This window comes from Saccopteryx bilineata, chromosome 5, assembly GCF_036850765.1.
Source record: "Saccopteryx bilineata isolate mSacBil1 chromosome 5, mSacBil1_pri_phased_curated, whole genome shotgun sequence".
Lineage (NCBI taxonomy): Eukaryota > Metazoa > Chordata > Mammalia > Chiroptera > Emballonuridae > Saccopteryx > Saccopteryx bilineata.
The window spans coordinates 135,411,508-135,439,258 of record NC_089494.1 but is presented as its reverse complement, the minus strand read 5'-3'; the positions used below and the strand labels follow the sequence as shown (position 1 = coordinate 135,439,258).

General features: G+C 39.8%; 1 long non-coding RNA gene across 2 annotated transcripts in view; it reads left to right on the top strand.

Annotated features, from left to right (window-relative positions):
• The window catches only part of LOC136306697 (uncharacterized), an 84,198-nt gene that overhangs the window by 42,889 nt on the left and 13,558 nt on the right, over positions 1-27,751 (top strand). For both annotated transcript variants that reach the window (XR_010725659.1, XR_010725660.1), the window contains exon 3: positions 1,336-1,401. This is a non-coding gene — a long non-coding RNA (uncharacterized lncRNA). The remainder of the gene's footprint in view (positions 1-1,335; positions 1,402-27,751) is intronic.

Sequence of the window (27,751 nt, the reverse complement as noted above, 5' to 3'; positions counted from 1 at the left end):
AAACAAGATATCGACACTTCATAGTAGTGTAAGCCCTGAAATTTAATGTTTGCATATTGATGTCTAGATTCTACACTGTATTTCTTTAGTTTTACATTTAAAAAAGGCTTTTTACTAAAGCATTAACAACAGGACTGACATCAAAGTAGAACTAGTCTAGCCACGAGCAAGCAACACAACCTTTAAAAATCACATTTGTGAAATATCTGTTGATTTTTCTGCTGCAAAATGTTTGGCCTAGGTCTTTAACTGCAATGACTAGATGATGAGTTAAAAACATTTTGACACATTTAATTTTTTATTCTGGTATAACTGAAAAATATGTATTTGTTTTAGGTGTACAAGATAGTGATTCAATATTTGTATATATTGCCTTAGGTCTAGTTATCATCCATCACTATACATAGTTACAGAGATTTTTTTCTTGCGATGAAAACTTTTAAGATTGACTTTCCTAGCAACTTTCAAATGTGCAGTATAATATCATTAATGATACTTACCATGCTTGTTCATTACATCTCTTGATTGATTCATTTTATAACTGAAACTGTGTACTCTTTGACTCCCTTCACACATTTTACCCAAGCTCCTACCCTCCGCCTCTGGCAATCCCCAATCTGTCCTCTGTGTTTATGAGTTTGGTATTTGTGTGTGGGGGGGGGGGGGGAGGGGGGGTGGAGTCCACATATAAATGAGATCACATGGTATTTGTTTTTCTGTCTTATATCACTTAGCATAATACTCTCTAGGTTCATCCATGTTGTCATAAATGGCAAGATTTCATTCTTTTTATGGTTGAATAATGTTCCATTATAAATATGAATATGTATGTGTGTGTGTGATATAGATATCACAAATTTTTACTCATTCATCTATCAATGGACACTTTGGATATTTTCATATTTTGTCTATTATGAATAATGTTTTCATTTTCTTTGGATAAATACCCATCTGGATCATATGAGAATTCTATTTTTAATTTTCTAAGGAACCTTCATATTGTTGTTCATGGTGGCTGTACCAATTTACATTCCTACCAACAATGCACAAGGCTTCCCATTTCTCTACATCCTTGCCAACATTTCTTTTCTTTTGATAGTAGCCATCCTAATAGATGTGAGGTGACATCTCATTGTGGTTTTGATTTACATTTCCCTGATGATTAGGAAAGTTGAGCTTCTTTTCATGTACCTATTGGCCGTCTGTATGTCTTCTCTGGAAAGATGTCTGTTTAGTTTCTCCGCACATTGTTTAATCTGATTATCTGTTTTTGTTGTTGTGTTTGCTATTGTGTTATAGTAATTTTAAAGTAATTATATCATATTTTTTACACAGCTAATTTTTCCAAGGAATGCCAGATTTATGAATTGTTTTGACCAGATATTGTCAGCAGAAAATCAGGTTTGTTTCAGCTCTTTGACTCATGTTGGTAACCTTTTCTAAAATACATATTCCTAGTTAATTGTTATAGCAATGTTTAATCTGATTTTGAAGTTAGTAACTTTTCTTGGAAAGGAAAAAGTATAAATGTGGGTGTTCAATTAGTTTAAATGATTAGTCTGCATTTTATCTTTAATTATATTATTTTACAATTCTATAATACTTTTTGTGTGTGTGTGTATTTTTCTGAAGCTGGAAACAGGGAGAGACAGTCAGACAGACTCCCGCATGCGCCCGACCGGGATCCACCTGGCACGCCCACCAGGGGCAACGCTCTGCCCACCAGGGGGCGATGCTCTGCCCCTCCAGGGCGTCGCTCTGCCGCGACCAGAGCTACTCTAGTGCCTGGGGCAGAGGCCAAGGAGCCATCCCCAGCGCCCAGGCCATCTTTGCTCCAATGGAGCCTTGGCTGCTGGAGGGGAAGAGAGAGACAGAGAGGAAGGAGGGGGGGGGAGTGGAGAAGCAAATGGGCGCTTCTCCTATGTGCCCTGGCCGGGAATCGAACCTGGGTCCCCCGCACGCCAGGCTGACGCTCTACCGCTGAGCCAACCGGCCAGGGCCCAAATCTATAATACTTTAAAAACTGAAAAAAGAAAGCATTTTTATATGAATATTGTCTTTGTCATTCCATTTTCTACATTTCTTACAAGCTTTATTTAATTCATTTATTTAATAGTGGCGGGAGGCAGAGACAGGCTCCTTCCTGTATGCGCCCCGACCTGGATTCACTCAGCAAGCCCCCTACCAGGGATGCTCTGCCTATCTGGGCTGCTGCTCCCTTGGTTTGAGCCATGGCTGTAGGAGGGGAAGAGAGAGAAAGATGGTAGGGAGAGGGGGAGAAGCTGATGGGTGTTCTGTGTGCCCTGACTGGGAATGGAAGAATGGAACTCGGGACTTCCACACTCCAGGCTGACGCTCTGCTGCTAAGCCAACCGGCCAGGGCCACATTACCAGCTTTAATTTCAGGCATACTATGATGTATCAAGGCCAAATATAGCAGAATATATTTCATCTAATATCATTGAAAAAAATAAATGTAAATGTGGGATTTTAAGTTTTAATATATTTCTCTGAGGGCTGACATTACACACAGGTGGAATTCATTCATCCATTTATTCAATATTCATCCTAGTAAATAGCTACTGAAAGTTTATCCCATGTAAACTACTAAGCTAAGTCATGGTGAGGTTACAAAGTGAATTAAAAATAACCCATGCTTAGGCCCTGGCTGGTTGGCTCAGCGGTAGAGCGTCGGCCTAGCGTGCAGAGGACCCAGGTTCAATTCCCGGCCAGGGCACACAGGAGAAGCGCGCATTTGCTTCTCCACCCCTCCGCTGCGCTTTCCTCTCTGTCTCTCTCTTCCCCTCCCGCAGCCAAGGCTCCATTGGAGCAAAGATGGCCTGGGCGCTGGGGATGGCTCTGTGGCCTCTGCCTCAGGAGCTAGAGTGGCTCTGGTCGCAACATGGCGACGCCCGGGATGGGCAGAGCATCCCCCCCTGGTGGGCAGAGCATCGCCCCTGGTGGGCGTGCCGGGTGGATCCCGGTCGGGCGCATGCGGGAGTCTGTCTGACTGTCTCTCCCCGATTCCAGCTTCAGAAAAATGAAAAAAATAATAATAATAATAACCCATGCTTCATGAAGAGTTCATTTGTTAGGCTAATTACTTAGCTGCTATCACAAAATGATCCAAAATTCAGAGGTTTAAATAAGATAGAAAGGAATTTATTTCCCCTATAGCAATCCATAGGTGAGTATGTCCAGGGTAACAGGTGCTCTGTCTCCCTAAACACGTGGCTCCTGGGACTGCTGCAGTCATTGTGTAATCCAGCCACTAGGAAGAAGAAATTGGGACAACTTGCTATTGAGGTGGTAACACAGAATTCACATATATTATTTCTGTCCACCTCTCTTTGCAGCCACACCTGGGGAAGGTAGTCTCTGACTGGTTGGTGGGTGTACAACTAAACTTCAGGGACTCCATACTGATAAGAAGGGGAATTCAACAATTGAAGGGATCAAAATATTAGTATGTGCAACAACATGAATGAATCTCAAAACCATTAGGTTAAGCAAGAGAAGTCAATCACAAAACGTTATGTACCTTTCATTCCACACTTAAGACACTTTCAGAAAGGCAAAATAGAGTGTTGTCAGTGGTTGTCTGGGATGGGGTCCTGGGGAGGTGACCAACACAAAGTGGCATAAAGAGGCTTTTCTGCGTGATGGAAATGTTCTAAATCTTGATTGTGGTTACATGACTGTGTACATTTACCACAACCCATAAAGCTCTATACCTGAAGTGAGCTAGTTACTATTGTTGCTATAGCTCGCATTGTCATTAGTGCCTTGAGTGGGGATTGTAGAGTTTCAAGGGCATTAAGGGGGGAAAAAAATCACTGCCTAGATTTGGAATTGTTGAGCCAAAAAATTAACATTGCTTTATTTTGTTTGGATTAACATTTTTTAATCTTATTTTTAGTAATTTTAATGCAGTGACATTGATAAATCAGGGTACATATGTTCCGAGAAAACATCTCCAGATTATTTTGATATTAGATTATGTTGCATACCCCTCACCAAAAGTCAAATTTTCTTCCGTCACCTTCTATCAGGTTTTCTTTGTGTCCTCTCCTCCCCCCACTCCCTCTCTCTCCTTCCTCGCCCCCTCCCCACCCCACCTCCGTTACCATCACATTCCTGTCCATGTCTCTGAGTCTCATTTTTATGTCCCATCTATGTATAGGTTCATATAGTTCTTAGTATTTTCTGATTTAATTATTTCACTCCATATAATGTTATCAAGGTCCATCCATGTTATTGTAAATGATCCGATTTCATCATTTCTTATGGCTGAGTAGTATTCCATAGTATATATGTACCAAAGCTTTTTAATCCACTTGTCCTCTGACGGACACTTGGGCTGTTTCCAGATCTTCTTTATTCTGAACAATGCTGACATAAACATGGGGGTGCATTTTCTCCTTTTGGAACAGTTCTATGGTGTTCTTAGGGTATATTCCTAAAACTGGGATAGCTGGGTCAAAAGGCAGTTCGATTTACAATTTTTTGAGGAATCTCCATACTGTTTTCCACAGAGGCTGCACCAGTCTGCATTCCCACCAGCAGTGCAGGAGGGTTCCCTTTTCTCCACATCTTCGCCAGCACTTATTCTGTGCTGTTTTGTTGATGAGCACCATTCTGACTGGTGTGAGGTGATATCGCATTGTGGTTTTAATTTGCATTTCTCTAAAGATTAGTGATGTTGAGCATATTTTCATATGTCTATTGGCCATCTGTATGTCCTCTTTGGAGAAGTGTCTATTCATTTCTTTTGTCCATTTTTTGATTGCATTGTTTATCTTCCTAGTGTTGAGATTTACAAGTTCTTTATAAATTTTGGTTATTAACCCCTTGTAAGACATATTGTCAAATATGTTCTCCCATTGTGTAGTTTGTCTATTTATTCTGTTCTTATTGTCTTTGGCTGTGCAAAAGCTTTTTAGTTTGCTATAATCCCATTTGTTTATCCTGTCTTTTATTTCACTTGCCCGTGGAGATAAATCAGCAAATATATCGCTGCGTGAGCTGTCAGAGAGCTTACTGCCTATGTTTTCTTCTAAGATGCTTATGGTTTCATGGCTTACATTTAAGTCTTTTATCCATTTTGAGTTTATTTTTGTGAATGGTGTAAGTTGGTGGTCTAGTTTCATTTTTTTGCAGGTAGCTGTCCAATTTTCCCAACACCATTTATTAAAGAGGCTGTCTTTACTCCATTTTATGCCCTTACCTCTTTTGTCAAATATCAGTTGTCCATAGAGCTGTGGGTTTATTTCTGGGTTCTCTGTACTGTTCCATTGATCTATATGCCTGTTCTTATGCCAGTACATGGCTATTTTGAGTACAATGGCTTTGTAGTATAACTTGATATCAGGAAGTGTGACACCTCCCACTTTATTCTTCTTTTTTAAGATTGCTGAGGCTATTCGTGTTCTCTTTTGGTTCCATATAAATTTTTGGAATATGTGATCTATATCTTTAAAGTATGCCATTGGTATTTTAATTGGTATTGCATTGAATTTATAAATTGCTTTGGGTAATATACACATTTTAATGATGTTTATTCTTCCTAACCTTGAGCACGGTATATGCTTCCACTTATTTGTATCTTCCCTGATTTCTTCTATCAATGTTTTATAATTTTCTGAGTACAGGTCTTTAATCTCCCTGGTTAAATTTATTCCTAGGTACTTTATTTTTTTGGTTGCAATGGTAAAGGGGATTGATTCCTTAATTTCTCTTTCTGACAGTTCATTGTTAGTGTATAGAAATGCCTTGATTTCTGAGTATTAATTTTATATCCTGCCACCTTGCTGAATTCATTTATCAGGTCTAGTAGTTTTTTGACTGAGACTTTAGGGTTTTCTATATACAATATCATATCATCTGTAAATAATGATAGTTTTACTTCTTCTTTTCAAATTTGGATACCTTTTATTTCTTCTTCTTGTCTTATTGCTGTGGCTACAACTTGCAGAACTATGTTGAATAAGAGTGGTGAAAGGGGGCACCCATGCCTTGTTCCTGATCTTAAGGGAATTGCTTTTAATTTTTTCCCATTGAGTATGATGTTGGCTGTGGGTTTGTCATAGATAGCTTTTATCATGTTGAGGTGTGTTCCCCGTAATCTCACTTTGCTGAGAGTTTTGATCATGAATGGGTGCTGGATTTTATCAAGTGCTTTTTCTGCATCTCTTGAAATTATCATGTGGTTTTTCTCCTTCCTTTTGTTTATGTGATGAATCACAGTGATTGATTTGCGAATATTGTACCAACCTTGCCTCCCAAGAATAAATCCCACTTGATCATGGTCTATGATTTTTTTCATATATTGCTGGATTCAGTTTGCTAACATTTTGTTGAGGATTTTAGCATCTAAATTCATCAGGGATATTAGCCTATACTTTTCTTTCTTTGTGTTGTCTTTGTCTGGTTTTGGAATCAGAATTATACTCACCTCATAAAGAAGCTTGGAATTCTTCCTTCCTCTTGAATTTTTTGAAATAGCTTGAGAAGGATAGGAGTTAGTTCTTCTTTGAATATGTCGTAGAATTTACTTGTGAAGCCATTAGGCCCAGGACTTTTTTTTTTTAATTTATTTATTAAATTTAATGCAGTGACATTGATAAATCAGGGTACATATGTTGAGAGAAAACATCTCTAGATTATTTTGACATTTGATTGTGCTGTATACCCCTCCCCCAAAGTTAAATTGTCTTCTGTTACCTTCTATCTGGTTTTCTTTATGCCCCTCCCCTCCCCCAACCCCTCTCTCCTTCTTCACCCCATCCCCCCTCCCCCCACCCCCACCCCTGTTGCCATCACATTCTTGTTTATGTCTCTGAGTCTCATTTTTTTGTCCCTTCTATGTATGAATTCATATAGTTCTTAGCTTTTTTTCTGATTTTTTCTTTTTTGGGAGTTTTTTGATAACTGTTTCAATCTCATTTGTTGTAATCGGTCTGTTTAGGTTTTCTGATTCTTCCTGATTAATTTTTAAACATTATATATTTCAAGGAATTTGTCCATTTCATCTAGGTAGTCAAGGCATACAGTTCTTCATAATATTTTCTTACAATATTTTGTATTTCTGTGTGTCAGTTGTTATTTCTCCACTCTCATTTCGAATTTTATTTACTTGAGTCCTCTCTTTTTTTTTCTTGGTGAGTCTGGTTAAAGGTTCATCAATCTTGTTTACCTTTTCAAAGAACCAGTTCCTGGTTTTATTGATCCTCTGTATTTATTTGAGCTTTTTCTAGCTTCTTAAATTGTCCTTGTAGTGCTATGAACTTCCCTCTCAGTACTGCTTTCGCTGTGTCCCATAAATTTTGAGTTCTTGTATACTCATTATTATTCATTTCTAGGAATTTTTTTATTTCTTCTTTGATCTCATTCTTAATGCATTTGTTATTTAACAACCTGCTATTTAGTTTTCATGTGTTTGAGAATTTTTGAGTTTTTCTGTTATGGTTGATTTCTAGTTTCATGCCATTGTGATCAGAGAAAGTGCTTGATATGATTTCAATCTTCATAAATTTGTTGAGACCTCTTTTTTGCCTTAACATGTGGTCTATCCAAGAGAATGTACCATGAGCACTTGAAAAGAATGTATATTCTGCTGCTTTAGGGTGAAAGGTCCTAAAGATATCTATTAAATCAAGTTGATCTAGTGTGTCCTTTAAGTTTGCTGTTTCTTTGTTATTTTGTTTCTTGAGAATCTATCTAGTGATGTTAGTGGGGTATTGAAATCCCCTACTATTATAGTATTGCTGTTGATCTCGTCCTTTATATCCATCAAAGTCTGCTTTATATATTTAGGTGCTCCTATATTAGGTGTGTTGATATTTATAATAGTTATATCTTCCTCTTGGACTGCTCCCTTTATCATTATGTTGTGGCCCTCTTTATCTCTTACTGTATCCTTTGTTTTAAAGTCCATTTTGTTTGATATAAGTATTGCTACCCCAGCTTTTTTTTCATTTCCATTTGCATGAAATGTTTTTTTCAATTCTTTTACCTTCAGTCTATGTGCATCTTTTGTTTTAAGGTGTGTCTCTTTTAGACAGCATATGTATGGGTCCTGTTTTCTTATCCATGCAGCTACCCTGTGTCTTTTGATCAGATCATTTAATCCATTTACATTTAAGGTTATTATTGATATGGAGTTGTTTATTGCCATTTTATTTTTTAAAGCTATATTTCTCTCTTGCTATACTCTTTTCCCTCTTTGATCTGTTTACAACAGGCCCCTTAACATTTCCTGCAGCATTGGTTTGGTTGTAATGAATTCTTGAGTTGTTTTTTGTCTGGGAAGCTTTTTATTTTTCTTTTGATTTTAAACAATAACCTTGCTGGATAAAGTAGTCTTGGTTGTAGGTTCTTGTTTTGCATTACTTTGAATATTTCTTGTCATTCCCTTCTGGCCTCAGTGTTTCTGTTGAGAAGTCTGATGTCATCCTTATGGGGGCTATTTTGTAGGTGATAGCTTTTTTCCTCTAGCAGCTTTCAATATTTTCTCTTTATCGCTTAGCTTTGGTATTTTCATTATGATGTGTCTTGGTGTAGGTTTCTTTGGGTTTCTCTTTATTGGTGTTCTCTGTGCTTCTTAATCTTGTGAGAGTTTCTCCTGCATTAATTGAGGGAAGTTTTCAGCTATGATTTGATTGAAAAAGGTCTCTATCCCTTGTTCTTTCTCTTCTTTTTCAGGAACCCCTATGATGTGGATGTTATTTGTCTTCATGTTGTCACAGAGTTCTGTAAGAGTTTCCTCAGACTTTTTGAGTCTCTTTTCTTTTTTATTCTCTGCTTTCATGCCTTCATTCCACTTGTCCTCCAACTTGCTGATTTGATCCTCAGCTCCATCCATCCTGTTTTTAATTCCTTCCATTCTGGTCTTCATTTCTGATATTGTATTTGTCATCTCCGACTGCTTCTCTTTTAATATTTCAATATCCTTTTTTATACTTGCTATTTAGGTGTTTGTAATGACCATCTATTGTTGTTCTAAGATCCCTAAGCATCCTTAAAATCATTATTTTGAACTCCACATCCAGAAGTTTGGTTATTTCCATATCACTCAGTCATTTCCTGGAGGTTTCTCTTGGGTTTCATTTGGATTGCACTTCTCTGTCTTCTCATTATGTCTATGTGTTTGGGTGTTTTGTTTGTAGAGCTGGTTGAATCTAGGCTTGGTGTCTGCCTCCATTTTTCAATTGTGTTATTTCTAGGTCTTCTTGGGTTGGCATCAGTATTATTTGTAATCCACTTTCGGATTTGGGTTGCTTTGAAGTTTGATTTGTTTGCTTTCTTAACAGGTGATAGTCTTGTTTACTAATCTCAGCAGGGGGCTTATTTGAAACTGTATCCAGGAATGTGGTGCATGTAACCTGAGAGTATGAATGCCTCTTCTGCCAGTTACTTTCTCTGGGGCCAGGGTGTTTTCTCAGCTTCAGTACGGGGAGGTGCATCTCAGATCTTTATGGAGACCTGAGTTTCTGCCCCTCCTCCCCACTTCTTGTTTTCAGCTCTGCCTTGTTGTGCTGATTGGAGCTGGAGAGATGTCTGGAGTTATTGACCCAGAAGCACTTTGTCTTTTGTTTTGTGGAAGGATCAGCCCCTCCCCCAGCTATGGCTGCCTCCAGCACTGGATGAGTCAGCTTCTCAGGTCATCCCCTGCATTCCTCTGCCCCTCGTCGTCTGTCTCTCTCTCTCTCCTTTCTTTTTGGAAGACAAGCTGGCCCTTTCAACACACCTCGTTTCCTGATTGCCAGGTAAGTGGCTGTGAGCAGTATTATCTGCTCTTTTCCTTGGAGTGAGAGCCTTTCTGGGCTCTCAGCCTCACCCTCGCCTATTCCTGTAAACAGGGGAGATTCAGGCACTCCCTACTAGGTTTGTTGTGGCTTATTCTTTGCTCCTTGGTTTTTTTTTTGTTGTTGTTGTTTGTTTTTTTGTATTTTTCTGAAGCTGGAAATGGAGAGAGACAGTTGGACAGATTCCTGCATGCACCCGACTGGGATCCACCCGGCACACCCACCAGGGGCGATGCTCTGCCAACCAGGGGGCGATGCTCTGCCCCTCCGGGGTGTCGCTCTGCTGCGACCAGAGCCACTCTAGCGCCTGGGGCAGAGGCCAAGGACCCATCCCCAGCACCCAGGCCATCTTTGCTCCAATGGAGCCTCGGCTACAGGAGGGGAAGAGAGAGACAGAGAGGACGGAGAGGGGGAGGGGTGGAGAAGCAGATGGGTACTTCTCCTGTGTGCCCTGGCCGGGAATCAAACCCGGGACTTCTGCACGCCAGGCCGACGCTCTACCACTGAGCCAACCGGCCAGGGCCGCTCCTTGGTTTTTGAGAGCTGTTCTTGTAATCCAGAGTTGGTTTTTCATGATGATTGTTCATAAGTTAGTTTGTAATCCAGTTCGGTGGTGTGAGCTGGGAGTCTGTGCGTCTGTATACTCCGCTGCCATCTTCAGGTCCTGCCTCAACATTTTATTTTAAAAAATGAAAAGTACATGTATTTTTTAATAAAAAATACATTGAAATGACTGTTATACACACAACCCTGAAGCTCAATAGCCGAACTGCGAAATAAAAACAATATCTCACTGTTTCTCATTTAGGTCGTGGTCCTAGTGGTTGGTTGCTCTTCTTCTAGCAGCAGTTAGGGATTTAGCTTCTTTCCTGTGGTGGTTCCACTGCCTTTGGGGCCTTGAAGCCCTTTGGGATCTTGGAATCATCTGCAAGATCCTTGGCAGCCAACCAGGGCCTAGTCTAGAAGTGGTATACCCACTGTTGCCTGTATTCCAGTGGCCAGAATGAATCATGTGACCATACTTGAAAGGGTGTCTGGAAATAGAATCTCCTTGTGAACTCAGAGCAAGGGTGAAATGGTCATGAACACATAGTGTGGTGTCCTCCATGGTGCAAAAAGTTATAAAGAAATGGGAGAAATGATAAGTCATCCTCAGTTCCAGTTGGAAACACGTAAGAGTCTGATTCATTTTCTTCTATTCTTTTTATTCATACATTTTAACATTTTGTCATCTGTGGATTGTGTATATAATTTGTATACTTACTTTTCACTAAGTATTACTAAATATTATTCTATTAAAACGTTCAAATTCTGTCCCTGAAGCATACTAGTTGGGTGAATTTGGCAGTGTTTCTAGGCCTTAGATTATTTAATTTAGAAAATAGTAACATAAATAATACCTACTAAGCAAGGCTGTTGTGAGGATTCAGTGAGATAATTTATTTACAGTGCATAGTATGAGGCCAGACACACAGTATTTCATTCTGAGTTATTCCATGGACCTGAATTTTCGGCTCAGTTTTCTTTGCATGAAGCACACAATGATTTCATCATTGCCATTTTTTAATGTGTTGATGTGTGCTTGGGCTAGTTCTTTATCATATTTTGTGTTCATGAAAGAATGAAACACTATTTGTGATGGTTCATTTTTCCAAGTCAACGACAGAATACTTTTCCTATCAATGTGTGCTTTTAGCCTGAATTTTTGGGGAAATGGAAACCAGGAGATAGGACTGACACTCATTAGGGAGTGCAACTCCCGGGGGCACTGTGAGGGCCAAGGAAGTTGGAAGTGAAGCAGGGAAGGGGTGAGCCAGTGCCAGGTGCTGCTCCCGCACTGCCTGTTCCGCAAGGCACTCCCCTTGGAGCTGCAGGAACTACATCTCAAGCCAGTCAGTCCAGGGGAACAAAGGGGAGAATTTTGTCCAATGGACCTCATATCTCACTGGTTAAAGTTTCACCCCACCGGGAGGCCATTTCACACACTTCAGGCTTGATTATAACTCAGCGGCACCCAGCAGGTCCCACAGTGGTCATGGCCAGTGTCAGACAGGAGCCCCGGATGGAGCCCCAGCAAAGGCAACTCAGGACAGTTGGCAAGACTGGATCTGGAAGGCATCCTGAGAGGCTGCATCCTTGGAGTAAGTTACCCACTCTTCTCTGGAACACAGCAATAACATTTGTAAGAGCCATCCCATTTTCTCCTCAAAGCATGTGTTTCTGTTGCATTTGATTTGCTTCCATTAGTCTCGAAGTAGCAATAAGCTGTATTACAAAGCAGGCTGGGAGGGAACTCTTACCTCAATGAAGACAGCTGGCCAACTGATCGAACCCACGCTTGTGTGGTACCTTGCCTTAGTGAAAACGGAAAGCAGGAAAAGGGTTCTATTTTTAAAATCAAAAGGATTTGCCACAGCCTTTGGGAAAGGAACCTCGCTGGTTCCTGGCAAAAAACCCCAGAGATTGGAGGGTCCCTTAGCATTCTCACCCCACCCACTGCTGATCTGCCTTAGGCAACTTTCTTCCTCCACGGATGCTTAACATTCCTCAGAGCTCCTTCTTTGGCTATAAGTTACTCTTGTTTAAAAAAAGAGAGTCATATGGTAGTTCTATCCTTAATTTTTTGAGGAACCACCATACTTTCTTCCATAATGGTTGTACTACTTTACATTCCCACAAGCAGTGAATGAGGGTTCCTTTTTCTCCACAGCCTCTCCAACACTTGTTATTACCTGTCTTGTTGATACACTGGGGAACAATTTTTTTTTCATTTTCTGTTGCATGAAGTTTTAGAACTGTGTCTATATATTTCTGCATTGCTGATTCCAAATCTGAAATTCGTTTTTTTGGTGCATGCTCTAGTTTTTATGCAATTTTAATTTATTTTTGTTATAGTTAATGGCATGCATTGGTTTTTAAAATGGAGTTAAAGGGCAATGACTCTTGGATTGAACATAACCACAAGGCAATTAGTGTTTTACAAACATCACTTTTACATAATTGTAGTTGTTTTTAAATGTAAAAAAATTATTATCTGATAAAAAAAACACTCTCTTATTTTGTTTTAAGATTGAATTATGGCTTCTTCGGGTAGGTGTAAATGTAAGAATAGTCCTGACACCTTCTGTTATATATGTGACTGTTACACACTTCAACATCAAAGGCACAATATTTTATCACTTGTGACACGTGCATATATTGCCTATTTTCAAGTTCCCCTTGGCAGTCAAGACAGGAATTGGGTTCCTCATATTTTGTATCATAATTGTGAGGATATGCTTTGTGACTGGACAAAAGGAAAACTCAAAGGAATGCCTTTTGGTATTCCCACGGTTTAGCTTGAACCTAAGGACCACAGCAGTGACTGTTATTTCTGTCTGACCATACAAAGGGCATAGGCAAGAAAAAAACGGCATATGATCGCATATCCTGATATTCCTTCAGCAATACAACCTATCCCATACTCTGAGACACTCCCAGTTCCAGTTTTCAATGGTTTTATTTCTTCTAAGGAAAGTGAACATGGTGATCAAGTGTATTTTGATAAGACGCATGAGGAAATGGTTGTAGAATCTGAAGGGTCTTCTTCTGATGCCAAGTAGTCATTAACCCCTCAGCAGTTTAGCCAACCCAAATTGAATGACTTAGTAAGAATGACATAAAAATTGTCCTCGATTTTCTGAAGTATGAGGAGCATAACTGGATCATTTGTGTGGATCTTAAAATGGTAAATTTCCTGCTAGGACAACAGAGAGGTTAACATGCTTTCTGTGTTTGTGGGACAGCCGAGCTCAGGAGAAACACTGGACACAGAAGGAGTGGCCGAAACGTGAAGCTCTGGAAATAGGAATGCAAAATATTGTGTATGAACCTGTAGTTAATCGAGACTGGATCATTTTCCCCCCACTTCACATCAAAGTTGGCTTAATGAAACAGTTTGTTCAGGCTTTGAATAGAGAAAGCGAATGCTTTCAACATATTATTTCTGCTTTTCCTGCCTTGTCTTTCGAGAAGATAAAAGCAGGTGTATTTGATGGACCTCAGATTCGAACCCTCATAGGTGACGAAGAATTTGCCAGGAAGACGAATAAGGAGGAGAAAGCAGCATGGCAGTCTTTTGTGGCAGTTACAAAGAACTTCCTTGGCAACAAAAAAGCAGAAAATGATGAACTTCTGGTTCATAGGATGCTGTTGGCTTTCCGTGACATTGGATGTAACATGAGCATTAAGAGTCACTTCCGGAACAATCACCCTGGTAAGTTTCCTGAAAATCTTGGAGCTATTATTGATGAGCAGACTACACTGCTGGAGCATCAAATGAGATTGTCCTCAACAAGTACACAAACGCAAGAGCTACAAACGCAAATTTTTGCCCAAATAGAATTTAAATAAGTTTTGCGCAAATTTTATGACTAAAATAAGTGTTTTAATATGTTCTATTTCAAAATTGTAGACAAATTCTGAGGCAATCATATCTTTTAGTGTATTAGTGTATTTACTGCATTATATAAATTATTATATTTTCACAAAGATGATGCCCAAAAAGACATTCTACTTCATTATGTTAAACTAAATGTTGAAAATTTTACAATAAAATGAAAACCTAAAATATTGAATTGCAAAAAAACTAGCTTACAGAGAAAAACTAATGTCAATTTGAGATCAGCACACTCGAATTAGGTAAGAACAAGTGTTTTTGTGGATGCAACAAAAATTTTGTTCCCCAGTGTAATAGCTAATCTAACAGGTGTGAGGTGGTATCTCACTGTAGTTTTGATTTGCATTTCTCTAGTAGATAGTAAGATGAGCTTCTTATCATATATCTATTGGCCATTTGTATTTCTTCTTGGCAATCCCTCTACTGGGTATGTACTCCCAAAACTTGAAAACATTGGTATGTAAAGACACATGCACCCCTATGTTCATTGTAGCATTGTTCATGGTGGCCAAGACATGGAAACAATGAAAATACCCTTCAGTAGAGGATTGGATAAAGAAGATGTGGTACATATATACTGTGAAACACTACTCAGCCATAAGAAATGATGACATAGTATCATTTATGACAACATGGATGGACGTTGGTAACATTACACTGAGTGAAATAAGTAAATCAGAGAAAACTAAGAACTGTATGATTCCATACATAAGTGGGACACAAAATTGAGATTCATGGACATAGATAGTGCAGTGGTTACCAGGGGGAGGGGAAGGGAAGAGAGGGAGGGGCACATAAAGAAACAAATATAAGGTGACAGGATGATTTGACTTTGGGTGATGGGTATACAACATAATCAACTGTTCAAATGATGTGGAGATGTTTTCTCTAAATCTGTGTACTCTAGTTGACCAATGTAACCCTGTTAAAATTAATTGTCTAAATAAAAAACAAAAAAAGAAAGAGGAGAGAAAGAGACAAGGAAAGAGAAAGAAAGAAAGAAAAAGAGAGAGAGAGAAAGAAAGGAAGAAAGAAAGAAAGAAAAAGAAAGAAAGAAAAAGATGGAAGAAAGGGAGGGAGGGATGGAGGGAAGGAGGGAGGGAAGGAAGGAGGAAGGAAGGAAGGGAGGAAGGAAGGAGAAAGAGAAAGAAAGGAAGGAAGGAAGAAAGAAAGAAAGAAAGAAAGAAAGAAAGAAAGAGAAGAAAAAAGAAAGAAAGGAAGAAAGAAGAAAGAAAGAAAGAAAGAAAGAAAGAAAGAAAGAAAGAAAGAAAGAAAGAAAGAGAAGAAAAAAAGAAGACAATAAAGGTTTGTGTATAGCATGTCATGGACCTCCTCCAAACTACCCTCTTTGTCTCTTGTCCACCCCTCAAAACATAAAATCCTGGGCATTGTAAGCATCATCAATGGACATATGGAGGGAATATTCCCCATCTTTTGATGAGCTATAAATCTGAGAGTTGGTCATAGTTGATCATTTTGCATTCAAGAAAATAGGCTGTGTGGGTCTGGTTTCCTCTCTTATTCAAAGGACTTTTCATGAGAGCCAGATGGAAAGTCTCTAGTCTGTGACTCTGAGCTGTACAGAGGGGCATCTAATATGTGCAACCCATATCAGCTGTTTGTCATGATTATTCTGGGACACTGAGCTTTGGGTTGGTCCTCGTCTATCCACAGAATTGCTGCCTGCCCTTTGGTGGTATTTTACTACTCCTCAATGTCTAGATGTGCCAGTGTTATAGTGTTATTACATGCTATCAGATATCTGCAGAGTGCCATTGCCATTGGCTATTCATTTGTGTGCTCCGACATTCTTATTTACTGCCCTGGGTCCGTCCTGTAATAGTTGGTGACTTCCACTGGAATGTCAGCCTTTTTGGCAGGAGTTTCTCCTTAGCCACAGAGGAACCCTGAATTCCTCAGGTCCTTCCGCAAGACAGGAATGCAATGGCAGCAGCCGATACAAAAATAACTAGGAGCAAAATAGACATCAAATTCAGAAAAAATACTGAGAAAGGATTTTCAGCAGAAGCAGTTTTCTTTTGACATTGAACATTCTACGGGATTCAGTGAGAAATTGGCTACCAATGAGTATTTTGAACAGGAATAAAAGAACTGTGTATTTTGACATGTTATTTCATATTTTAAATACAGATGATTGAATCCTTACTATAGATTTTACTCTTAAATGCAGGTGAGTGATTGATAGATTATGTTAATAATACATGGGCATAATGACAATAGAACAGAAACTTCTAATACACTTCCATTTTTAACCAGACCCAAATAAAGCTTTAAGACTTCACAAAATAATGGATCTAGTGGGTGGTTAATGTTAGCATCTAAGTTTCTGCTAATATTTTCAAAGGGTGCTTTTTATAATGTTTAAAACAACAACAACAACAAAAACTGTTGCACTGATTGGAAGGCCCAAGCTCCTCGAGATACACAGTATCTCTGCATGAGCATTCCAAAACACTGAGTGTCCCCATCTGGCGTGGATTGCTTTTTCTTCGGCATTCCTCTCTGACACAGCCACATTTCTTCAGTTATATGTTCTGGGACAAGACTCCTAGGCAGTCCCACCAGAAAGCATTAACACTGTTCTATTACCATAAAAGTCTGCCCCGTGTGTGTTATTTAAAAAACAAAACAAACGGGCTGCATTAGAACAAATAGCAGCCTTCCCTCCTGGACTGGAGGGAAGAAGGCACACTTAACACTTTGGTTGCTGGAGTGTCCGTCTTCCTAAAGGGATGGTGGCCTCCACCAGTGCACAGAGACTTCCGTGTAACTTTTGTTTTTGCTTTTTTTTGTTTTTACTTTCTCCTGAAGGTATTTTAACGCATGAAATCTGACATTTAAAGATGTCTTTGAGAATCGAGGAGAAATATTTAAACATTTATGCATTCGTCAAAGATTTATTTATAAGACTGTTGATTTTGGGACACCCAACTCTTGCATTTAACTGGCAACATGAGTCATGTTTGTGGGAGGTAATTGCTACCAGAAAGTACAACTAACTTGTATGCTTCTCTTTAAAATGTCCACTCACATTCTACAATTACTGTAAATAACAGGCTCCCAGGACGCGTACTCTGTTGTATGGCTGTATATATTTATTACAAGTGCATTAGTGTGCCCAAACACACTTCTGTCACAGAGGAGTTATTTAAGGATAAATGAATCCCTTTATTAAAGTATCAGTATATATTTCTGAGAATGTAGGATTAAAAAGATATAATTTTGAGGTCTCCCTTCCACTGGAGGGAAAGCCCAGAGAACAGCTGGCTCAGGAGAGAAGTAATAGATTCCAGTTGGTGAGAAATGCATATGTATGATTTGTGCCTCATCAAAGAGTGGGCCCAATCCACTGAAATTAGAGCAGGTATTACTTCTCCAGCAACTCAGTGCCTTTCTCAGGCCGGTGTTGTGTCCCCTTGGGAGGCTCTCTGGTTCTCCCCTTAGTGATGGATGAAGCCCACACCCATCTGACTAGTAGCAGTGAGTAACTTCTTGTGGGCCATAATGCCAGCGTTTCTGAGAACATCCTGCAGTTAAAGCATCCATGGCTCTTTCCTCAGCAGTCAGTCCCTAACATTTCACAGATAAAATGTCTAGAGAGCTGCTGTTGTAGAAAGGAGAAAGAGTAGGAGGAAATTTGTTGTTTCCTGGAGTCAACTTACACAAGGGACTGTCACAGCAGGGGCTGGAGAGAGCATTTGAAAAGAAAGGCTAGACTTCCCATAGATAGACTGGCTTCTTGATGGTTTTACCCTGCCAAATCCTTAGCCAGCCTTTGTCTTAACCTTGCTTAACATAACCCAGCCATGATATCAAGACCTCCTGGTCTCCCCTAAAGCTCCCCTGACTCCCAAGTCAAACACATACCCTTCTCTGTGGGTCTGAGACTCAGCCAACTGAATAATCATGCCTCATCTGGATGCCTATGACTCAGATGCCTTCTTGTGCCTGTTCACATTCATTCATCTGTCACTCATTAACTCATCTTTTATCCAATAGCCATTTACTGAGTACGCTTTATGTGTTGGTTGTTATGCTAGGTACTTGTTGGGCAAATAAGTTTGTAAAATTTGTATTTTTTGGTTTTGCTCACTTTTATTAAAAATGATGCTGTCCATGTGGGGCAGCTGATTACCTTCCTACTTGGAAAGGGGTTTGGTTATGCTGATGTGTGCTGGGGGAGGACTTTCACAACAAAAAGTTTTTTTTTTTTTTTTTAATAAATTTTTATTAATGGTAATGGGATGACATTAATAAATCAGGGTACATATATTCAAAGAAAACATGTCTAGGTTATTTTGTCATCAAATTATGTTGCAAACCCCTCGCCCAAAGTCAGATTGTCCTCCGTCACCCTCTATCTAGTTCTCTGTGCCCCTCCCCCTCCCCCTAACTCTCTCTCTCCCTCCCTCCCATGTCCTCCCTCCCCCCCCACCCTTGGTAACCACCACACTCTTGTCCATGTCTCTTAGTCTCATTTTTATGTTCCACCAATGTATAGAATCATGTAGTTCTTGTTTTTTTCTGATTTACTTATTTCACTCCTTATAATGTTATCAAGATCCCACCATTTTGCTGTAAATGATCTGATGTCATCATTTCTTATGGCTGAGTAGTATTCCATAGTGTATATGTGCCACATCTTCTTTATCCAGTCTTCTATTGAAGGGCTTTTTGGTTGTTTCCATGTCTTGGCCACTGTGAACAGTGCTGCAATGAACATGGGGCTACATGTGTCTTCACGTATCAATGTTTCTGAGGTTTTGGGGTATATACCCAGTAGAGGGATTGCTGGGTCATAAGGTAGTTCTAATTGCAGTTTTTTGAGGAACCACCATACTTTCCTCCATAATGGTTGTACTACTTTACAGTCCCACCAACAGTGAATGAGGGTTCCTTTTTCTCCACAGCCTCTCCAACATTTGCTATTACCCATCTTGTTGATAATAGCTAATCTAACAGGAGTGAGGTGGTATCTCATTGTAGTTTTGATTTGCATTTCTCTAATAACTAATGAAGCTGAGCATCTTTTCATATATCTGTTGGCCATTTGTATCTCTTCCTGGGAGAAGTGTCTGTTCATGTCCTCTTCCCATTTTTTTATTGGATTGTTTGTTTGTTTGTTGTTGAGTTTTATGAGTTCTTTGTAAATTTGGATATTAGGCCCTTATCTGAGCTGTCGTTTGAAAATATCAGTTCCCATATAGTTGGCTGTCTGTTTATTTTGATATCAGTTTCTCTTGCTGAGCAAAAACTTTTAATTCTGATGTAGTCCCATTCATTTATCTTTGCCTTCACTTCTCTTGCCATTGGAGTCAAGTTCATAAAATGTTCTTTAAAACCCAGGTCCATGATTTTAGTACCTATGTCTTCTTCTATGTACTTTATTGTTTCAGGTCTTATATTTAGGTCTTTGATCCATTTTGAATTAATTTTAGTACACGGGGACAGGCTGTAGTCGAGTTTCATTCTTTTGCATGTGGCTTTCCAGTTTTCCCAACACCATTTGTTGAAGAGGCTTTCTTTTCTCCATTGTGTGTTGTTGGCCCCTTTATCAAAGATTATTTGACCATATATATGTGGTTTTATTTCTGGGCTTTCTATTCTGTTCCATTGGTCTGAGTGTCTATTTTTTTGCCAATACCATGCTGTTTTGATTATCGTGGCCCTATAATATAGTTTAAAGTCAGGTATTGTAATGCCCCAGCTTCATTCTTTTTCCTTAGGATTGTTTTGGCTATTCGGGGTTTTTTATAGTTCCATATAAATCTGATGATTTTTTGTTCCATTTCTTTAAAAAATCTCATAGGGATTTTGATGGGAATTGCATTAAATTTGTATATTGCTTTGGGTAATATGGCCATTTTGATTATATTTATTCTTCCTATCCAAGAACAAGGAATATTTTTCCATCTCATTGTATCTTTTTCGATTTCCCTTAACAATGCTTTGTAAGTTTCATTATATAGGTCCTTTACGTTCTTCGTTATGTTTATTCCTAGGTATTTTATTTTTTTTGTTGCAATCGTGAAGGGGATTATTTTTTTGAGTTCGTTTTCTAATATTTCATTGTTGGCATATAGAAAGGCTATGGACTTTTGTATGTTAATTTTGTATCCTGCGACCTTACTGTATTGGTTTATTGTTTCTAATAATCTTTTTGTGGAGTCCTTCGGGTTTTCGAAGTATAGGATCATATCATCAGCAAAAAGTGATAGCTTTACTTCTTCTTTTCCGATATGGATGCCTTTTATTTCTTTGTCTTGTCTGATTGCTCTGGCCAGAACTTCTAGCACCACGTTGAATAAGAGTGGAGAGAGTGGACAACCCTGTCTTGTTCCTGATTTAAGGTAGAAAGTCCTCAGTTTTATGCCGTTTAATAGGATGTTGGCTGATGGTTTATCATATATGGCCTTTATCATGTTAAGATATTTTCCTTCTATACCCATTTTGTTGAGAGTCTTAAACATAAAATTGTGTTGTATTTTATCAAAAGCCTTTTCTGCATCTATTGATAAGATCATGTGGTTTTTGTTCTTTGTTTTGTTGATATGGTGTATTACGTTAACCGTTTTGCGTATGTTGAACCATCCTTGAGATTCTGGGATGAATCCCTCTTGATAATGATGTATTATTTTTTTAATATGTTGTTGTATTCGGTTTGCCAGTATTTTGTTTAGTATTTTAGCATCTGTATTCATTAGAGATATTGGTCTGTAGTTTTCTTTCTTTGTGCCATCCTTGCCAGGTTTTGGTATGAGGGTTATGTTGGCCTCATAAAATGTGTTTGGAAGTATTGCTTCTTCTTCAATTTTTTGGAAGACTTTGAGTAGAATAGGAACCAAGTCTTCTTTGAATGTTTGATAGAATTCACTAGTATAACCGTCTGGGCCTGGACTTTTATTTTTGGGGAGATTTTTAATAGTTTTTTCTATTTCCTCCCTGCTGATTGGTCTGTTTAGGCTTTCTGCTTCTTCATGACTCAGTCTAGGAAGGTTGTATTGTTCTAGGAATTTATCCATTTCTTCTAGATTGTTGTATTTGGTGGCATATAATTTTTCATAGTATTCTACAATAATTCTTTGTATTTCTATGATGTCTGTGGTGATCTCTCCTCTTTCATTTTGGATTTTATTTATTTGAGTCCTGTGTCTTTTTTCCTTGGTGAGTCTTGCCAAGGGTTTGTCAATTTTGTTGATCTTTTCAAAGAACCAGCTCCTTGTTTTATTGATTTTTTCTATAGTTTTTCTGTTCTCTATTTCATTTATTTCTGCTCTGATTTTTATTATCTCCTTTCTTCGGCTGGTTTTGGGTTGTCTTTGTTCTTCTTTTTCTAGTTCCTTAAGGTGTGAAGTTAAGTGGTTTACTTCGGCTCTCTCTTGTTTGTTCATATAGGCCTGAAGTGATATGAACTTTCCTCTTATTACTGCTTTTGCTGCATCCCAGAGATTCTGATATGTCGTATTTTCATTTTCATTTGTCTGTATATATCTTTTGATTTCTGCGCTTATTTCTTCTTTGACCCATTCATTTTTTAGAAGTATGTTGTTTAGTTTCCACATTTTTGTGGGTTTTTCCCCCTCTTTTTTGCAGTTGAATTCTAGTTTCAAGGCTTTATGATCAGAAAATATGCTTGGTACAATTTCAATTTTTCTAAATTTGCTGATATTGTCTTTGTGGCCCAACATATGGTCAATTCTTGAGAATGTTCCATGTACACTAGAGAAAAATGTATACTCTGTCGCTTTGGGATGAAGTGTCCTGTAGATGTCTATCATATCCAGGTGTTCTAGTATTTCGTTTAAGGCCACTATATCTTTATTGATTCTCTGTTTGGATGACCGATCTAGAGCCGTCAGCGGTGTATTGAGGTCTCCAAGTATGATTGTATTTTTGTTAGTTTTTGTTTTAAGGTCAATAAGTAGCTGTCTTATATATTCTGGTGCTCCTTGGTTTGGTGCATATATATTAAGGATTGTTATGTCTTCTTGATTCAACTTCCCCTTAATCATTATGAAATGACCATTTTTGTCTCTGAGTACTTTTTCTGTCTTGTAGTCAGCATTCTTAGATATGAGTATTGCTACGCCTGCTTTTTTTGGGGTGTTGTTTGCTTGGAGTATTGTTTTCCAGCCTTTCACTTTGAATTTGTTTTTATCCTTGTTGCTTAGATGTGTTTCGTGTAGGCAGCATATAGTTGGATTTTCTTTTTTAATCCATTCTGCTACTCTGTGTCTTTTTATTGATAAGTTTAATCCATTTACATTTAGTGTAATTATTGACACTTGTGGGTTCCCTACTGCCATTTTATAAATTGCTTTCTGTTAGTTTTGTATCTAGTTTGATTCTTCTCTTTTGTTTTTCTATCATTTGTTTTTGTTTGTTTGTGTTCCATACTTCTTTCCTCTGTTGCTACCTTTTTTAAGTCAAGTGTTTTTGTGGTGGTTTTTTTAAGGGTGGTTACCATTAAGTAATGAAAAGGGTACCTACCATATTCATTGTAGTACCCTATCTTATAAGTATTTCTGCACTTCATCATCCTTTGCTACTGTTAATCTCCATCCTCTCCCCCCTTTTTTTCCTTTGTTGTCACAGTTTAAGTTTGGTTTTATTGTGTTCTTGGTGGAGCTGTTACTTGTGGTGTTGTTTTCTTTTGTTCTTTGAATCTGGTTGGAAAACCCCCCTTAGTATTTCCTGGAGTGGGGGCTTTCTGTTGATAAATTCTCTCATCTTTTCTGTATTTGTGAATGTTTTTATATCTCCTTCATACTTGAAGGATAGCTTTGATGGGTATAGTATTCTTGGCTGAAAGTTCCTCTCTTTCAGGGCTTTAAATATTGGGGTCCACTCTCTTCTAGCTTGTAGAGTTTCTGCTGAGAAATCTGATGATAATCTAATAGGCCTTCCTTTATATGTTGTACTCTTCTTTTCCCTGGCTGCCTTGAGAATTTTTTCTTTGTCATTGGTTTGTGTCATCTTTATTATGATGTGCCTTGGAGTGGGTTTGTTGGGGTTAAGAAAACTTGGTGTTCTGTTTGCTTCTTGAATTTGAGGCTTTAGTTCCTTCCACAGGCTTGGCAAGTTCTCGTCTATTATTTGTTTGAGTATATTCTCCATTCCATTTTCTTTCTCTTCTCCCTCTGATATACCTATTATTCTTATGTTATTCTTTCTGATGGAGTCAGACAATTCCTGTAGGGCTTTCTCATTTTTTATTATTTTTGAGTCTCTTTCTTCTTCTCTCTGTTGTGCCTCAAGTTGTTTGTCTTCTATTTCACTAATCCTATCTTCAATCTGGGCTGTTCTGTTAGCTAAGCTTGTTACCTCGTTTTTCAGCTTGTGAATTGAGTTTTTCATTTCTGTTTGATTTGTTTTTATAGTTTCAATTTCCTTGGTAATATATTCTTTGTGTTCATTGAGTTGTTTTCTGATCTCCCTATATTGCCTTTCTGTGTTTTCTTGTATATCTCTGAGTATTTTTAAGATTTCTATTTTAAATTCTCTGTCATTTAGCTCCAAGGCTTCCAATATGTTAAGTCTTTTCTCCATAGATTTTTCCACATCTATTTGTGTTACCTCTCTTTCTTTTGTATCCATAATATTCGATTTCCTCTTTCTTATCGGCATCTGAGGGTGGTCTTATTGATAGCACTAATTAGAATTAATAAAGAGTAAAAAGAAAAAAAAAAGGGGTAAAACACCCCACAAAAAAAAACAGTAATAATTTATTATTTTCCCCTTTTTTTCTCTCTTCTCTTTCCCTCCTCTCCCCTCCTCAGGGAAATATCGTGCCCATAATGGAGGGCCTGATTTGGGGTGAAGAGTTCAAGGGGAAAAAAAAAGGGAGTAGGGACCTACTAAATGCAAAAAAAAAAAAAAAAAAAAAAAAGGAAGAAAATCTTAGACAAGCATAAGATGATTTGCTTGTAAGTGATGGTCAACTAAGAGATATAATTAGAGGGATAAGAGGGAATCAGAAAAAAGGACCAAAAAAGAATAATAAAGAAGAAAAAATAAAAATAATAAGTAAAAATCTGTTGTATTAAGTGGAGCGAAGACTAAATACAATGGAGACCTTGGTTTGGGAGGACCCAAAATGCCACAAAAATAAACAAACAAGAGAAAAAAAAAATAAAAACAAAAGCAAAAAAGAGAAATAATGCCAAAAAAAAGCCTTGAGTCCCAAATTAACTAATTTGTTCGTGATTGAGGATTATATGGGAGGAAAGTAAAATGAGAAAAGAAAAAATGAATAGAAAGGAAAAAATAAGAAAAAGAGAAAAACGAAGGAAGAAATAAAATAGGAGGAGAAAAAAACAAAATAAAGCAAGACAAAAAAAAAAACAAAAGAGGAGAGAGTGAGAGTTAAGTGTTTTGGAGTATAACCTTAAAGGAGGGTGAGGATGAAGAAGAAAAATAAAATGCAACACTCATGGGTAGTGTAGTTCAAGAAAGGGGAAGCATAAGATGGGCAGAGAATAGAAGGACCGAGGTGGAGGAAATAAAGGCAAAAAGATAGAAGAAACAAACAACAACAACAACAAAAAAAAATTAGTGGATCAAGTTGTAAAGTCTGTGGGTTTTTCTTGATTTTGAGAGGTTAACTTCTTCCTTTTTCTTTTCTCTCCCTCTTCCTGGTCGGTGACTCTGTACCCCAGGCTCTGCCCCTGTGTCACTCTTAGGTAGGGATTTGCAGTTGATGGGATTCTATGGCAATGTCATATAATTGGCTTTAGTCTTGTTGGAAGTAAAGGCTTGTTGGCGTTTGCAGGGCCCAACGATGAGAGAGTTTGCTTTCCTGGATTCTCTCTCCTAGTCCCCCCTTTCTGAATTAGCAGCCTGGTGATCCAGCTATAAGGCTGCAACTGCTTCTGCCTGGGGAGTAAGAGGCTCAAAGAGCTGGGAAATCCCCACTCTATCCCCACTCAGTGCAAGGCTTTGGGAAAGGCTCTGAGAGTCAGGGCCTCCAGTGTAATCAGGCGGGGGTGGGAGTCAATTGTTGTCAAGGTGACTGTTCAGCGCCTATCATTTAGTTGGACCTCTCAACCCAGGCTTTCCACACTTTGTAGCCTGTTTTTGCAGGGAAGAAGAGGCACTAGTCTCTGCTTACGACTAGTGTAGTGTAGACCTTATTATCTGCCAAGTCCTTCTTGTTAGCGTTTATCCCTGAATATGGAGGCTCTATCAATCAGAAGTTGCCCCCGCCCCTTTAGCGAGAGGCACTAAAAAATATCACGCCTCTTGTCTTGGATCGCTGAACTGAGAGAGATCTTATCAATTAGAACCGAGGGAGAGAGATCTTATCAATTAGAACCGAGGGTGCGCAGATTTTATGGGTTAAGCTAATTTCAGTGATTGGGTCGCAGCTGTGCTTCCGAAGGTATTTTAGGCTGCCTGCGCGCGCCCCTCCCCCAACGCTTGATTGTTAGCTTGAATGGCTGGGTGAGGTGCCCCGCCCACGGAGAGAATCTCCCAAGCCTCTCCCGCTCGCCCCGCCGCTGGCGGCTGGACCGCACCAGGCGCAGGATAATGGAGCCCCCTGGGTGTGCGGGCCAGCAGGGCGCCCTGGGCGCGTGGAATGCCCAAGGCATGCGTGCGAATGGGGCGCTCCGGGCACCGGTGGCCGGCGACCCCCACTCGCAGTGTGCGGGCCGCTGGGACCATCAGCGGTGCTCAACCGGACCGGGCGCGCGCGCGGCGGCTCGTGGCGGCCGCTCGCGGTGGCGGTTCGCGGCGGCCGCTCGCGGCAGTGGCTCGCGGGGGCTCGCGGCGGCTCGAGGTGGCGGCTCACATCGGCTGCTCGTGGCGGCTCGCGGTTCCCAAGTATATGGGCTGACTTACCGCAGGCGCACTCCCTCGTGGCTTGAATGAGCATCGCTGCGGTAGCTTCCTCCACACCCTCGTCTCTCAGATTCAAGTGATAACAGTCCTTTTGCTTTCAGTTTGTGTGGAACTCCGGAATGCTCCGAGGATAAATTTTTTTGTTTCTAGTTGATAAATTTGTTGTGATTTAGGGGAGAGCTGTCGGACGCGCTTCTCACTGTGCCATTTCCGTGACATCCACAAAAAGTTTTAAATGGAGGAGCTAGGAGGCCATTTTAGGAGAGACCATATTGTTGCAGAGAAGAGAGAAAAGACCACATTGTTGCAGGAGAGAGAGGCCACATAGTTGTAGAGGAGGCATAGAGCAAGATGGCGGGGTGCTGAAGGGGAACATAAGTGGGGCCTTTGATTATAGGAAAACTTGGATGAGTCAGTGGCTTTGGGAGCCCTGAATGAAAAGGGAAGTGTTTTCCCGCTGTGTGTATTTACTCACTGGTGGAGTGAGAGGCTAGAAATAAAGAAAATGGCCCACCAGTTCTTGACTCTGTTGATTCATTACCATCTGTCTGAATTAAATGGGAACCTGAATGGGCCAGGTGGCCATGATGGTGGCTGTGGCTACTGATCATACAGTGCTGGAAAAATCTGTCAACATAACCCAGAGTCTGTCTTTGAGGATGTTGAGCAAATAAGTTTGTAAAATTTGTGTTATTTGATTTTGCTCACTTTCATTATTAAAAATGGCTGCTGCCAGGTGATACTGCTAATTACCTTCCTGCTTGGGAAGGGGCTTGGTTATGCTAATGTGTGCTGGAGGAGGGGTTTTCACACCAAAAAAAGTTTTAAGAAGAAAGAGACCACATTTTTGCAGAGAAGGAGCCAAGATGGTGGGTGCTGAAGGAGAAGCAAGTTTGTGCAGAGAAAAAGAGATGGGGAATCAGAGGGGACTGAGCTGGTGGGGCCTTTGATTCTAGGAAAGCCAGGAGAAAGTCAGTGGCTTTGGGAGACCTGAATGGAAAGGGAAGTGTTTTTCCGCTGTGTGTATTTACTTGCCTGTCGGTGTGAGGCCAGAATAAAGGCATAGCCCACCAGGTTTTGGCTCCGCAATTTCATTATTGTATCCAAATCTAATGGGAACCTGCATGTGCCAGGTGACTGTGACATCCATGACTATTGGCCATACTCCTTGGTTGGGAAGATGACCAGGTAAAACGGCAACTTCAAAGTTGTATGATGAGGCCCTGGCCGGTTGGCTCAGTGGTAGAGCATCGGCCTGGCGTGCGGGGGACCCGGGTTCGATTCCCGGCCAGGGCACATAGGAGAGGCGCCCATTTGCTTCTCCACCCCCCCACCCCCTCCTTCCTCTCTGTCTCTCTCTTCCCCTCCCGCAGCCAAGGCTCCATTGGAGCAAAGATGGCCCGGGTGCTGGGGATGGCTCCTTGGCCTCTGCCCCAGGCACTAGAGTGGCTCTGGTTGTGGCAGAGCGACACCCTGGAGGGACAGAGCATCGCCCCCTGGTGGGCAGAGCGTCACCCCTAGTGGGCATGCCGGGTGGATCCCGGTCAGGCACATGTGGGAGTCTGTCTGACTGTCTCTCCCCATTTCCAGCTTCAGAAAAATACCAAAAAAGAAAAAAATTGTATGATGAATGCTAAGTAGGGGT